This window comes from Triturus cristatus, chromosome 1_2 (genome assembly GCF_964204655.1).
Source record: "Triturus cristatus chromosome 1_2, aTriCri1.1, whole genome shotgun sequence".
Lineage (NCBI taxonomy): Eukaryota > Metazoa > Chordata > Amphibia > Caudata > Salamandridae > Triturus > Triturus cristatus.
Genome location: NC_140580.1, coordinates 1,011,814,163 through 1,011,830,670, shown reverse-complemented (window position 1 = coordinate 1,011,830,670; position 16,508 = coordinate 1,011,814,163).

The window sequence follows — 16,508 nt, the reverse complement described above, 5'->3', positions numbered from 1 at the left end:
GGAATAGCCTGCCTGAGTCTCTGAGACTAACTACAGACCTACTCTCTTTCATGGAAGAACTTAAAAACCTGGCTTTTTGATAACTGATGGGTCTTTAACGCATGTTTTCCTCCCACTGTCATGCGCCAGGACACTCTAGTCTGAGTAGCTGCGCGCTTTATTAAATACACTATTTAATTTCATTAGGTCCCTGACAGTGCAAAGAAACACTTGTCCAAATTCTAAGGGCCTTATTTATGAGGCCTTGCTTCACTTTTATGCCGCTGGTACGTCACTTTTGTGAAGCACCGGCAGCGTAAAATATGTGCAATGTTACGCCCTATTTACAAAGTGACGCATCTAGGCAGATGCTTCACTTTGTAAACCCCTGCACCACATTATACCAGCGCCAGGTATATTGTATGCAGGGTGGGTGTTGCCCCGCAAAATGCCTCATTGAAGTGGTGCATTGAAATCTATGAGAACTTAGTGTGCCACTTCTAGGACGCCATTGCATCAATATCTTACACCTGCCTCACAGCAGGCGTTAGACTGATGCAGGCCCTTTCACATGGGGCTTGCCCCATGCGAAAGTACACATTGCTGGAGTTGCGTCTATTTTCAGACACACCCCAGCAGTGCATCACTTTTTCGCGTACAGATACGTCAGAAATACTGACGTATCTGTAACTCCTTGCGACATGATGCGTCATACAGTAAATATGACACATCCATCATGTCGCAAGGAGGGCTCACTAAGAAGTGACACAACCCTGTTTTCACACAGCAATGCATCACTTCTCATAAAAATAAGGCCCTAAATGTGTTTACATCTAATATTCAGGGATAGTTATGTGAGTTTTCAATATTGTAACACAGCAGCAGCTCACCAATATTACTGCAAATAATCTCTGTGACGCCCTCCCATTTCTTATATGTTAGGCCTTGTTTTGATGTAAAATAAACTTTTTTTTATGTATATTGCATGAAACATAAACACAAAATTTCACAAAATGGCTGTACTAGACTCTCACACATCAGGTACATAAGAAATAAATGAAAGGAAAACAGTATTTAAAACAAACTGTTTAAGAAATATTCAAGGTCATTAGGGCAAAACTCTGGAGAATGGAGCTGACTGTCAGGGGGCCCCTTGAAAGGCTGGGGCCCTGGGCCAGAGCCCACTTTGCCCCTGCATTAAAACGTCTCTGAGGGGCTTGGGTGTGAACTTTACCACTCATATCCCTTTAGGAGTCATGCCTTTACCACGAAACTGCGTGGTAAAAGCATGCGTAGTGAAGGAATGCGTTGTTCAGACACATTCGTGGTTAGCGCAGCATTGTAGAAGCACACATGGTTTAGCCATGCGTGCCTCTATCATACAACCAATTGCTATATTTGACTACCCCCATCAGCAGTCAAAGGGGTAATTTTCCTTGCTTGCACCAGCGCCCATGTCATCCTAGCCATGCTCCTGTCTCTAGAGTGGTGTTAGCTACAAGACAATAAGATGGGCAATCTCCCGAGGACCTCGATCAGGTTGAAGTAAAATTGTCTGTGTTTGTCGTGATAAATCCAAGAGCATCTTATGTGGGTGATTTCCCATTGAGACAATGACACCTGGAGCTCCTCGCAGCTCCACACCACACAGCTCAGTCTGCAAGGTCTGCAGTCGAGCTGCAGCATGGGCCCCCCTTTGCCAAAGGTTTACTGCCCTAACATTTACTGTCCGCTCCAACAATGGTCTTAACAAGTGAAGCGCATGTACAAGCAGTCATGAGAATGTATCTTTTCAGCATTCGGATTATCTGGTTGAAATGTCTGTTGCATGTATAGCACGAGGTTGTACGATTCACCATAACACACAGAATGTTGATGTGTTTTAAGAGGTTATGTGGTATTTTTCTTGTCTTTTCAAAGCGTCACAGCCAGCTTCGATGTGCTTGGAATAGCCAGGGCTCGAGTCGGGGTACCACGCGGGTGGACGGCGTCCCCCCACTTATTTTACCGGGTTTTTACCGGGTGGACGCCGTCCACCCTGCCCAAAAGATGGAGCCGGTACCCGAGCCTGCGCGCGCGCTCAGCACTCACCAAACCTAACCTTCTATTGTCGAGAGAGGGCGAACAGAGCTCTTTAAGTTGTTTCACGTTGATGGAGCCGTTCAGTATGACAGACGGGCGCTCGTGGCCGTATATTAGAAAAGGTCAGTATGTGTTTATGCATTTCAGACGGAGACCGGCAAATTTACTGTGGGCAATAAATACGCACCGAACAAGCGCATCTTTAATTTCCCCGCTCCTTTGAGTGTCAATACGGTGACTAATTCCAACGTAAACATTCTCCTTTTCCCTTTGAACCTGCCCCCATCGCCTTCTAACCTTTGTTAATTAGTGGGGACTCCATCTCATGACGTCACTTCCGGCTGTGAGGTCACTTCCGGTGACACCACCTAACTTGAAGCGTCCCCCCACTTCTTTTTTTAGGACTTGTGCCCTGGGAATAGCTGAAGGGCTGTTTATGGATTTCAGTTTCGCGAAAATATACTTAATTTGAAATGTAACTCACTGTGTGGGTGGAGACCAATTTGTTCACTTGGGCTTTTGCCCTGCAGCAGGTTCGGAAAAGAGGGGCCTTCACTGGTGGAAAGACTACAATGAATGCTTGACGGTGTCACTAATTTAAGCTGAACGATGTCCGAATAGGTGCCCGATACTCTGCTTACCTGCTTTCATTTCCCCTGCTTGCTTTATTATCCGAGCTTGACTCCAATCCCTTAATTTATTTTCTGTAACACGATCTTTGACCTCACAAACTACTATTTTTACACAACTAAAACAGAGATGCTGGATGCTTGATAGATCCATATCTTCCTTGGAAAAAACACAAAGTCGGGAGTGGTCGCCAGGACAACCTAAAAGCATTAAGGGGCATATGTACAAGCCCCTATCGCCACCACAACGCCACCTATAGTGACGTTGTGGTAGCAATAAGGGCTGCACCTTATTTACAAGGCAGGGTAACGTGGCTTAACGCTGCCTTGTACATAAGGTCCCCTTTCACTCTATGGTTAGCCTGAAAGGGGTGGCAAGTGGGTGTTGCAGTGCGCGTTCCACTGCAACACCCATGAATTTTGACGCTGCCCCCTATACAAGGTTGCAGACATAGGAAGCAGCGCCAAAATTAAGACCAGGAAAAAACTTGTCTTAAGATGGCGAAACAAGGAGACATGCATTATTTCTCCTCGTTTTTGCTTTTTCCATGTGTGCTGCCTTGTGCAACACACAAGGAAAAAGCAAAATGCCATGGATTGTTTATGTACAGGTAGGTGTCCCTTTCTGTACATAAACAAACTTTTTTTGTAAATGCCATTTTGTCACTTTCATGTGTGCTGCATGAAGCAGCACATATGAAAGTGACAGATTGGCATTTCTAGGATTGTTTATGTGCAGGAAGGGACACCTTCCTACACATAAACAATCCTCCCCTGCACGCAGGCACCAGAGTGCAAGGGTGCCTGCGTTGGTGGTAAGTTGCTAAACTCAGAACCATCACAGGGGGAAATGCAAGGCTGCACCACATTCTTGTAAATATGCTGCAGTCTTGCGTTTCAGAAGTGCAGGAGAGAGGCGTCAAGCCATGACGGCTAGCTCCTCTTTCCGCCACTTCCTTGTGCATATCCCCCTAAATGTCTAAAAGTAAAAAAAAATATTAGTAATTTCACCACTCTTCCTGTAAACCGGTGTCCGGAGCCAAGGAATGGCCTTCAGACGGTCACAGAAGAGGCCCAAAATCATCAGAGTAAATGATTCGACATCTCACTACCTGAGCCCAGACTGAGTCAGCAGAAAAAGACTCTTCGGTCGGTCTCCATGGTAACAAGCATGGCAGAACATGCACAGACGAGACTGCGCACTGGGTCAGTGGAACTCGAGAGATACTGCTAATGCATGCGCAGACGCTCAATCATAAATGTCCGCTCAATCACTGCTTGTCAATATGGAAGAAAATTTGGAGACGCAGCAAAAAGTCAATGGAAGGAAAAGAGAGATGCTGACAAGAGGAAAAGAAGGTTTAAGTACGAATTTATTTTTATACCAGACCTAAAAAGAGTTCCCTCAAGTCAGTAGTGAGAGGATACAACTCATGTCATCAAAACACTGTGAGACAGAAATGCTTTGGGCAGGACAAACCCAAGACTAGGAAGGAAAGTCATTGCATTAACAACAGTAACTGATATAGATTTATTAATATTTTTTAAGTTTGAAAGTTTTACAGAAATGCAAACACACTCAGGAGGGTGACTGAGCGCCTCACATTGGTGTAGATTGAAATACAGGCCCCACTAATATTTAGCATTTACTAAGCCACACATAGCCACTTTGAGTGGCTTTGTGTGGTTTAGTAAATACAAAAGAACGCAAATTGTGCATAGTGCTGCCTTGAGTTATTTTGCTTCTGGTAGGACTTACATGGGTGGAGGATGCGCGTTCCCGTGCATCCGCTCATGTATTTTGACACAATCCCAGATTTACCAAGACTTCTACACCTGGGTTTGTGCAAAAATGGTGCACCTACCTGACAGAGGTGTAACAAGGAGAAGTATCTTTATTTTTCCTGGTTACTTCCTTTTTCCATCTGTGCTGCATTCAGCCACACACATGGAAAGAGGAATAGGCCTCTAAGGATTGTTTTTGTGCAGGAAGGTGTCCCTTCCTGCATATAAACAATCTTGCCCATAATGCCGGCACCCTTGTGCCATGGCACAAGGGTGCCTGCATTGGCTCTAGCCACTAGCCACTAGCCAGCACACAGTGCGCCAGCACAAGGAGAGAGCAGAAATGTCCCATATATTTGTAAATATGGAGCATTTCTGCTCTCTCTTTCTCACAACGCAGCACAGCAAGTTCCCTTGCTGCTTTGTGTTGTGTGAAATAATGGTAAATATGCTCCTCCAAGGGAGTAGCCAGAAAATCAAAATACCCCCACATGGATCCATCTCTCGAACGCTGTTACGTGACCAAAACTAGTAAACTCTACCCACTGTGGATGAGCTCCCTCAATCCAGCCTTCTGCCCATCTATTTCTCCATCCTTTGAGCCTGTCATGCATTTATCCATCTATCAATCTTTTCATGTTTCCACCCATACATACATCCTTTCACCATTCCATCCATCTACCCTCTCATCATTGCAGTCTTGCATCCATCCTTCTACCCACACTTCCAACCATTCCTCCATACTTTTACCCAATCATCCATCCATTCGTTTACATCCATCCACCGATTCACTCTCCTTTTATCAAGTCCACTAATTCATCCTTTTACCCTTCCATCCAGCTGTCTATTCATCGATCCACCCATTCATCCATCCTTTCATTATTACAGACACATTCTTTCACCCACCCATGTAAATCTTGTTTTCCCCTTCCATCCATGAGTCCTTTTATCCTTGCATTCTCCTTTCATACACAGTTCCTTCTTATTTTTATTTTATATGTCCTTCCTTTTTCTCTTCCTTCCAAACATCTTTCCCACACGTTTCTTTCATTCCCCCTCTTTTTCTCTTAATTTCTTTGCTGTAGTTTACTCCTGATCACTGTGTTGTTTATCATTTTCCTTTACTTTTGATTTTGTAATAGTTTTTGTCTTCAGAGATGCATCCAGGACAGTGTCATAAATAACTATAATCGTCAACAACACCCCCGCTTAAGTTGTGAAAGCGGAGAGGTTCACAACGCCACTGTGCTCCACAATAAATACAGAGAAATCATCTAAAGAAACAGTACCTGAACTTTTGTGAGGGGTACAAAATGTGTTTGCACAGACAGTGCAACTGTGATTTAGAAAGCACATATAATGCAGATACTAAGGTGAAATTGCTCTAAAGGCAGTGCCTTGTTATTGAAGTATTTACTTATAGAATCAAAGATAAGTCACTATCCAGATAGAAAATTGCAACTTCCTAAATCAGTGCCATGGTTTAGATAAAACAGGCAGGTTAGAAACAGGAAATTAAGTACTGAGGAACTTGTCAGGTAAGAGACGTTTCAGGGAAAGTTTAAATAAGTTGAAGGATTTGAACAATCTGATGAAATCTCGTATAAAGTGCACTTTTTGCCTGACCTCTGATGCAACCTGACTTGATGTGCCCTGGGTCCCTGCTAACCAGGCTCCCAGGGCCTGTGTTCTTTCCCAAAACTGCACCTTTGTACCCACAATAGGCACATCTCTGGCCACAGGTAAGCCCCTTGTAAAAGATACCATGGACAACAAGGGCACTGTGACCAGGTAAGGCCTCTGCGGGGTGCAGCACCTATTGTGCCAACCTTAGAGGCACTGCACCTTAACACCCACACACGCCATTGCAGGCTGTGTGTTTTGGTGCAGAGAAAAGTGAAAAGTCGACATGGCACACTTCCCTGTGTTACTGTATTTTAGGGACGAATCTCCGCCTTAATTCCAACCGCACAGCGTGATGCAATTTGCACAATTCTTCCTTTGTACACAATTTTATTCCTGGTTTTCCTTCCATTCATCATATATTTTCCTCTGATTCCTCATTTTAGTTTCACACGTAAGGTAACATGCCAATTTTCAACGTTTTCTCATGTTCGAGTTTGTCCATCCAGACCTTATTACAAGAACAAGTACAGACGCAAAAAGTTCATCCGAAGCAGTATTTTAATAACCCAATGCATTTCGGGCACATCGAGCCCTTCGTCTGGGGTAACTAAAAATAACAATGAAACAAGCATCGTTATTTTATCCAACATTGCATAATCTGAACAGCAAAAACAAAAGCATAACAGAATGATTGCACCTTAAGTCCCTTCTAGACATCGCCTTTCACGTTTATTTTAATCGCCCCTTCAAAATTCATTCCGTGTATTATCGCTAAAACCATTGACACTGCCTGATTCCAACTCACTTCCCTCTGTTATCTCTCCCTTAACACAAACAGAAATTGCCTCTGACATGCACATGAATCCTAAACTGAACTTCACATCTTCGCAATCTGTGCCTTTCTTACTTTCACCTGCTACCATGTTCCCCTCACTTCCCTGTGTGCCATGCCTACAACCCACTGCCTGAGGCCTAGGTAAACCACCCCTCTAGCAGGGTACACTAGCCCACAGGTGAGGGTACAGTGGCATTAGCCCTGTACCCCTACAGTGTCTAAGCCCATTCTTAGACATTGTAACTGTAGTAAAGCCTTAAAAAGAATATGGTCTGGGAGTTGGTCATTACAAACACTACAGCTCCATAATGGCTTTACTAAAACCTGGGAAGTTTGGAAGCAAACGTCTCAGCACGTTAAACCCACACTGATGCCAGTGTGGGATTTAATGTAAAATGCACTCAGAGGGCATCTTAGAGATGCCCCCTGAAAAACGACCAGCCCTGGTGTGGTTCCTGAATGGCTGCTCGCCATTTATCACCACCAGACAGGTTTCTTGACCCCTGGGTAGAGAGCCTCCGCTCTCTGGGTCCAGAAACAAAGCCCATCCTGGGAAAAGGTGGCATGCCTGCTCCCCCAGGATGCCCTTTGATGTCCCCAGCATTTGGCTCCCATGAGTTCTGCCCCCACTTTGGGCGGGAACACCTAGCTAGGAAGGAAATGTGTGTCCACCTTTGCCAACCCCACCCCTCAGGTGGGGAAGGCGAGGAAAAGCACAGATCTCAGTCCCCTCCCCCATCTTGAAAATGAGGGGACTCAGCCAATCAGGAAGAGGCTCATGCCCCCCTCCCACTGGAGGGTGGCATACTAGGGGGGTACCCACCCCAAGGAAGGGACCTATTGGGCCAGACCTGCACACCCATTTTAACACTACTAAATTTAGTTTTTAGGGGCGACCCTGAACCTTGCCTCCTCAGATTCGAGGAAGAAAGGACTGAAGAGCCGTGCTGACTCAGGAAGAAGCGAACACCAACTACTTTGGCCCCAGCCCTACCGGCCTGTCCCCTCAACGGCCTGCCTACAACAGGAACCCCAGTAAGTCCAGCAACCCGCAGAGCCCGGAGGTCCTGCCCTGCAACCATCTTGCGGACTCTGGGGCATATTTACAGTGAAGTGACGGAGTGCGTTGTTAGCCTCGCTGGCTTAACGCCGCTCTCCACCACTTCAGAAACGCAGGGCTGCACCATATTTACAAAAATATGGTGCAGCCCTGCGTTTTCTTTTGCATTGCCGCTAAACTTAGCAGCCTAGCACCAACACACACACCCTTGCACCATAATGCAGGGGTGTCTGCATTGAGGGGAAGATTGTTTATGTGCAGTTTAAATTATGTTTTGTAACTTTTATGTGTGCTGCTTAACACATAGAAGTTTCAAAATGTCATTTCTTTTTTTTGTATTGTTTCTGTGCAGGAAGGGACACCTTCCTGCACATAAACAATTAATGGCAATTTTCTGTTTCTATGTGTGCTGAACAACGCAGCACACATGGAAACAGCAAAAACGAGGAGAAATAAAGCATTTCTCCTTGTTTTGCCTGTTCAAAACCAGGTTTTACCTGGTCTTAATTTTGGCGCTGCCTCCTATTTATGCCAGCATTGTAAATAGGAGGCAGCGCCAAAATCAATGGGTGTTGCGGTGGAACGCCCACCGCAACACCCATTGCCCACCCCTTTCACACTAATTACAGCATGAAAGGGTGCCTTATTTACAAGGCAGCATTAAGCCATGTTAAGTGGCTTAACGCTGCCTTGTAAATAAGGCTAAGCCCCTATCGCCATCACACCGTCACAGAAGTGATGTTGTGGCGGGGATAGGGCCTTGTAAATATGCCACTCTGTCTTCAGTGAGCACCGGATTTGCTCAAGCAAAGACTCACCCACAGAATCCGGACTCCGTCGACTCTGCAATTCTGCCCCACTATGCACCCAACGCCCACGCCCCTAGTTCGAGTGGCCCAACACCACGAGTAGGTCTCCCCAGCAATCCTGACCAGGGATATGGTGATCCCCGATCTCACTCAAGCCTCAAGATGACTCCTGAAGCCTCAGCCTGAAGGGTCCCCCGACCGCGACCTGAGCCGGTAAGAAAACCTGACACCAGAAGACACCACTGCACCCGACGCCCCACGGCATTTGGTAGCCCAACCAACGGTGTCCAGGCATCCACCAAAAACCCAACTTACCTCTCCAGCTGGTGGTCGCCTTTGGGAAGTCTACCTGCAGCAACTGTGCCGCACGGAGGGTTTCCATTGAGAATCACAGGGTCCCCGATGTCTCCTTGGCACCCTGCACCCTGCCGCTCTATTGACGCTGGTGGTGCAGCTCCTGTGCTTATTGTGGCCCCTGCAGTGCTAACCTTAACCCCAGGAGTTTTGCCCCCACACGTGAGTGGCCTGCTCATAGGCAGTCCCTAATCGAAAGCCTCCTTAGCACCTTTGGCTAACATTGGGCCCCTGCCCGCTGCACCTGGCCGCCTCAGTGCCGCTGGTGGTAGAACCTGAGTGCCTACCTAGACCTTGGAGGACCGTGGTCCTAACCCTAAAACTCCAACTTATAAGACGTTTACTTACCTGTGAAACCGATAACCATTTTTCTCCCATAGGAACCCACGTTATGAGATTTTGGGCCTAAAATGTTCTAAGTGTTGAACTGTTGTTTTGTATGGGGAGAACTATAACTCAAGCCAAGAAAAGTCTTACTTACCTTGTATTGTGAAATCCTTGGGTGTGGTATCTAGGCATGCCACCCCCAATGTTCAATGTAATCTGAAGGTAATCAAAAAGTATTCTAAAAGTAATTACTGCGTAATTTAAGCTGCTTTTTGAGATCATACCAACCTGTAATATTTGCAAATCCATTCCCAATTGCATTTCTGTGTAAAGGTTTACAATTGAAAGTTTAGTTTACCTTTTTGTATCAAGTCCTGCTTGGTTGTAGAAATAAAATACAAATATCCGTTTTTTTATACTTACTCCATTGGTCTGGATTCTGTCTCTGAGTGTGTGCCATTAGTCTTGATTGAGTGAATAGAATAAATGCTTACGACCCCCTCTAGATAGGCCTAACTGCTCACCAACACTACCACAAAGAGAGCTGTTAGTACTTACCTAATTTAACCTCTGCTATAACTTTGCGGACTCCCTGGACTCTGTGCACACTATACCGTACTTTAGTATAGTATATACACATCCAACTTACTACAGCACACAAATGTGTTTTAACAACAAGTTGCTAATTTCAAGCCATTCTGGAGTTAGTCCTTCATTGATTCTTTTAGCAAGGTCAGGTGGTGTGGTACCAGCTTTGTAGCTCGACGATTTTGTTTGCTTGCCAGCAGTGCTTTATTTAAGCCTGTGGTTTCCGATGCTCATCACTTAATTGTCAACACCTGCGCTTGTGAGAGTCTGCCACAAGGTGGTGCTGTCTGGCTAATTAAGAGATGACCACAGCACTAGCTAATTATTAATTTAATATATTAATTTAATATACATTAAAAATGACAACCAAGCCATTCGTATAGCATTGAGAGCTATTGCCACAGTAGTAGTAGTGTGATTGTTTATAGTTGTGTTGTTAAGCATGGCAGGGGCAATGTGCGGTGCAAGCTGCAGTGATTGCCTGTTGAAATCCCCGACACTAATTCTTTACAAATTAACCACTGCTTACCAGTGTCTTTAAGAGACACCTCCAGCTCAAAGTGAGACAATGAGGTATATGTTTTCTGGGCTATCATGTAACAAGCCCGCCCCTCACCCGCAACAAAGGAACTGGAGCAAGGTCAAAGAGGAACACCTCAACAGCACCCTCCTCCAAAACACCCCCCCCCCCCGGTGCCACAACCGACACTAACTCCACAGCCAAAGAACTTCACCACTGGATCTCCTGCTGCGCCGACAAGCTCACACTCCTCCGCAACACTGCCAAACAACGCCCTCTGAAGGCCGCATGGTTCACCACAAAACTCCAAGAAGCCAGGCGCTCCTGCAGACGCCTAGAGAAATCCTAGCAAAACCAGAAAACCACGGAAGCACAGAACAACCACAGGAGCGCCCTGAAGGAATACCACCACCGCGTAAGAGACACCAAACGGACCTTCGTAAGAGGCAAAGTCCAGGCCAACGCGGCCAATGACAAGGAACTGTTCAACATCACACAGCAGTTCATCAAACCCCCCCAGCAAAACCACGGACGTCACACCCTCCCAGGAACTCTGCGACAAGCTCAGCTCCTACTTCCATCTTAAGATCCAGGCCCTCTACGACAACTTCAGATGCCGGACACCACCCCCCGCTCCACCACTGCAGACAAGCCAACCGTCATGACCTGGAACCCTTCCACCATCGAACACATTACCACGACCATGAAGAAAACCCACTCAGGTGCCCCAACGGACCCCTGCCCAGAGCACATATTCCACAGGGCCGCCGCCACCATAGCACCCGAACTAGGACGGACCATCAACGCCTCCTTCAGATCTGGCATCTTCCCAGACGACTGGAAGCGGGCGGAGGTAAAACCCCTCCTCAAGAAGCCAACGGTCGACCCAACAGATCTGAAAAAACTACCGGCCCATCTCTCACCTCCCCTTCGCAGCCAAAGTCACTGAGAGACTCGTAAACGCCCAGCTGACCCCCTTAATTGAAGAGAACTCCATCCTCGCTGCCTCACAATATGGATTCCGCAGCAACCACAGCACCGAGACCGCCCTCCTCACCGCCACGGACGACATCCACATACTACTCGACCAGGGACACACTGCGGCCCTCATCCTCCTAGACCTCTCCGCAGCCTTCGACACCGTATCTCATTGCACGCTCACAGCCAGACTTCACGACGTGGTAATACATGGAGCCGCCCTCGACTGGATCCAATCCTTCCTCTCTGGCAGAACCCAGAGAATCAGACTCCCTCCCTCTCTGACCCCACTGACATCAACTGCGGATTACCCCAAGGATTGTCGCTCAGCCCGACGCTCTTTAACATCTATATGGACCCCCTCGCCGCCATCGTCAGACAGCATGAGCTCAGCATAGTATCCTAGGCCAATGACACCCAGCTTATCCTCTCACTCATGAAGAACCCCGAAGACACCAGACTCCGCTTTCACGAAGGAATGAAGGACGTCGCAGCTTGGATGAAAGACAGTTGCTTGAAGCTCAACTCAGAGAAAACCGAGGTCCTCATCCTTGGCCCCTGCACCTCCACCTGGGACAATACCTGGTGGCCCGATGCCCTCGGGAAGCGACCCACCCCTACAGACCACGCACGAATCATCGGCATCATCCTCGACTTCTCCCTCTCCATGAACCACCAGATCAACGCCGTCGCCTCCACCAGTTTCAACTGCCTGCGCATCCTCCACAAGACTTTCAAATGGATCCCCCTCTGATTGCAGAAGGACCGTCACCCACGCACTCATCACCAGCATACTGGACTACAGCAACTCTCTATATGCCGGAATCAGCAGAACTCTTCCACACAGACTCCAGACCATCCAGAACGCCACAGCCAGACTCGTCCCCGGAACACCACGTCACGAGCACATGACCCAAAACCTACGAGACCTCCACTGGCTCCCCCGTCGAGAAGAGGGTCACCTTCGAGCTCCTCATCCACACCTACAAATCCTTCAACAACATCAGACCCAAATACCTCAACGAGAGAGTCTCCTTCCACGTACCCAAGAGGAACCTCCGCTCCGCCAACCTTGCCCTAGCAGAGGTCCCTTGCATCCGCAGACAGAGCAGGTGGTAGAGCTTTCTCCTACATCGCAGCCAAGACCTGGAACGAGCTCCCTGTGAACATCAGATGCATCCCTACCCTGCACACGTTCAGGAAGGACCTCAAGACCTGGCTCTTCTACTGATCCGAAGCTGCTCCCCAGCGCCTTGAGAACCTAGCGCACTTTCTAAGACCCTGAATTATTGATTGGTTGAGAGTTCCCTAAGACAGATGAGCAGGAGGATTCTTGCCTGAACATGTACATTTTTCTATGTATGGATTTGGCAAATTCATCAAAGTACTGTTGCCCTATTTCAAACTTTGATATTGGAGTGCAAGATTCTTTCCACATTTGAAAGTATTTGTCCCATTTAGCGATGGCTGAAATAGCTTTTGAGCACTCTCGCACACACAGCACTGTCGGGCAGATTTACTTATTTGTGCACAATGAAAGGCAGAAACCATATTTTCTCCACTGTGCAGCATTGCACGTGGGAGAAAGCACAGCACCGAGCCATATCTATTAAGCTATTAAGATTGGGCAACTGCTGCTGACATTGCTTGAGCCGGTGATCTAATCAGTCTGTCTTGTGCGACGCGCAGCATCGCACCTTTATGAAGAGAGTAGTGTGCTCTCTCTTGCGTATGATATGTACTAGAACCACACCCTTCCAGTACAAATTCCTACATGCAGGGTTATTTCAGAAGGATCCCACCCAATGTTGGTGTGCTGTGCACCTAAGCCAACATAAAATGGGTGGGCTTTTTGATGAAAACATTTTCCCTTCTTAGTGCCTGTCTCATGGAGGCATTTGTTTCTGATGCAAAGTCTGCTCTGGTTATCTTAGTAAATCAGGATTTGCACCAAAACCTATGAATGATTACACTGATCTGCCCAAGTAACAGCCCAGTAATGCCCCCTCGACGCAAAGCATTCGAAGCAGCAGCATTGTAGTGCAAAATATCTTTTGCACTGGAAAGTAAATATCAATGTGTCACTTTTCATCACTTTGTGATGGTGCAAAGCCTTCGCAAATCTAGGCCCACATCTTTTTACGTGCTCCCAAACATTAGAGTAACAGTGCATATAAGAGACTCATCAGACACATACTACAAGAGTTGAGTAAATGAGACCTGAGCTTGACTGCATAACTGTTTTAAAATGGAAGTCAATGTGGAGGCCATTACAGCACTTGTTCTTCAGAACTCTCAGATGGCAGCTAAAGGGGTTAAGTCTGATCCTCTTTCCTGGTGTGCAACGACGGATCCGATTGGTGCACTCATTCTCCTTAGACCCTAGGAAAGGAATGCTCTGTGCTCTCTTCCAGAAGTACTGAAGTTCATTATATCACTATGCCCTTACTAGCTGCAAATAATTTCAACGACCTTAGGTGTGCACTTGGGATCTTGGACATATGATGCACATTGATAGAGAAAATTCCAGTTTCATCGTTGAACTAGTGCTTGGTTTCTATTGACCTCTATCAGTCTCAGTTGGCATTTGCCTGTCCCTTGCTCCTTTGGGTTCTTGCTAGACATATTTACCATGATTTAGAAAAAGATAATAGTAGAGAATTTGCCCTAAAATGACAAATTCCCCTTCCGCTTCGCCATGGCTTTACTCCCCGACTCAGTCCAAGTGGTGGACAATCAGCAAGCAACTCGTCTGGCTTTGGCTTCACTCCCTCAAAGTCCAGAGTTGACACCACCAGATGGATCTGTCACTCCACAGACGTCAACCACCATGTCTGACTGAGTTAACTTTGTGAAAAGCCACCATACCAGTGTCCGGAAAATGCTGGGGAAAAATTCTGTATAGTAATTAGCAGGTCTGACTTTGGGGCTCAAGTACACAAGATTAGGGAATAACTCATAATGCGCACATGCATCTCACGCGTAACTCGCATTGCGGCATGGGTAAACATAGTGCTTGTGCAATATGTATTCACCAAATACATGAGATGTCTCCTGCCATAGATTGAGGGCGTAAACACCCACATGCTCGATTAGACAACAATCCTATTTTGGGTGCAAATGAATGTTTCAACATACTTTCCTCTCCAAAGACATGGTGGTAAGGATGACCCTATATCTCTGGGGAGCTCGATCTGTGCCCTTAAGAATTCAAGGGCTATGCCACTGCCTCCCGTGCCTCGCCATCCCCTTTCCAAGCCAATGCCTGACACATTCAGAGCACGAAAATCAATGACTGTTGAGGAACGGATTGTCTAGCCTGTTATAGCGCTTCTATCCACTGGAGAGCGGCAGTGTCGTATATTCAACAGCTCAAATTCCTGAAAATAATTCCGCTGATATTTTGAAAGGAGATTGAAAAAAGAAGCCCATCAAAAAGACAGAAATAGAAAACACGTGCACACGTTGCCATGTATTTAACCACAACCTTGGTGGGCACCATGGGCTGTGACGTCAAAGCTTAAAATATATTACCGATCTATTTGAAACTTCCTATATCTTCCATCGTCCTAGCTTGCTGTGGACCACACAGCACTGACGTTTATGGAACCTTGGGGGTTTTATAATGCATGGATATCTGAAAATCTTAGGTTTTAAAGAGACGCAATGGTTGGGGCGCCGTCTTCTCTCTGGGAGTGCAGGATTCAACCAGTCTTTTTTCAGCCAGTAGAGTCCGACATAGTGGTCGCTGCTCCAGAGAATGGTTGTGAGGCTGCTTTCTGAGCACGAGGGGCAGATTTACAAGCCCCTCGCGCCTCCTTGGGCCTCCTTGCGCCACCATTGCGTCACTTTTTTTGATGCAATAGCAGCACAAAAAATGCAGCCAATTTACAACGTGGCGCATCTAATGAGATATGTCACGTTGTAAAGCCCTGCGTCATATTATAACTACGCCAGGTATAATGTATGCAGGGTGGGTGTTCCCACGCAAAAAGCCATGTAGAACTGATGCAGTGAAATTTACATTTCACTATGTCACTCATCGCTTTCACCGTATCAAAATCCCCACACCTGCTCAGACCAGGTGTAAGGACTGACGCGGGGCTTTTTGTGTGGGACACACCTATCTGTTGAAGCACATTGCTGCAGTTGCTCATGGAGTTGCGTCGCTTTCATGAGCAACTCCGGCAATGCGTCACTTTTGTGCCAACAGATGCGTCAGTATTTCTGATGCATCTGTTAATCCTTGTTCCATGGAGCACTGTATTGTAAATACAGTGCGTCCATGGTGGCGCAAGGACATGCGGCACTAGCACAAGGAAACTGACGCATCTATGCAGATGCGTCAGTTCCTTGTAAATCTGCCCCGGAATCTCTTGATTTCAAGTGTTAGATTGTAGGAGCTCCTTAGAACCTTAGTCCTGCCCAGTTGTTTTGATGCTGGGCAGTAGATAAGCAGGCTTGTTGAGGTGCAGTACAATGCATATGAATCATGCCACTTTGTATTTTATTCTGGCATCAAGCAGGTCTTCGAGGACAGGGTTGATGTGGTTCGTTTTTTTGAGGGGTTTTTTCCGGACATCATTCTGGCCAGAGAGTGGAATACTGCTTTGATGGGGGTCAATTTGGAGGAAGGCATACCATCTATAAAGAGATCCATAGTTTTTGAGAGCACCAGCGTTTGGACCACTGATCTGAAAGCATTGGGTTTGAGAAAGGGTTGTTTTTTTAACGGCTTGTAGCATTTCTCGTACCTTGTTAGCAGTTCGTTCTGCATTATAGGTTATGGGGCATTTATATTTGAGCATCAGTTCCAGGAGGCACACAGTTGGATAAGAAAAAAATCCAAACAATGTCTGGGCTCCTCACTGGTGTGCAGCCGTGTGGGTGTCTGAGCCCCAGCAAGGTCCTGATTTGAAAACAGAAGTTGTATGTG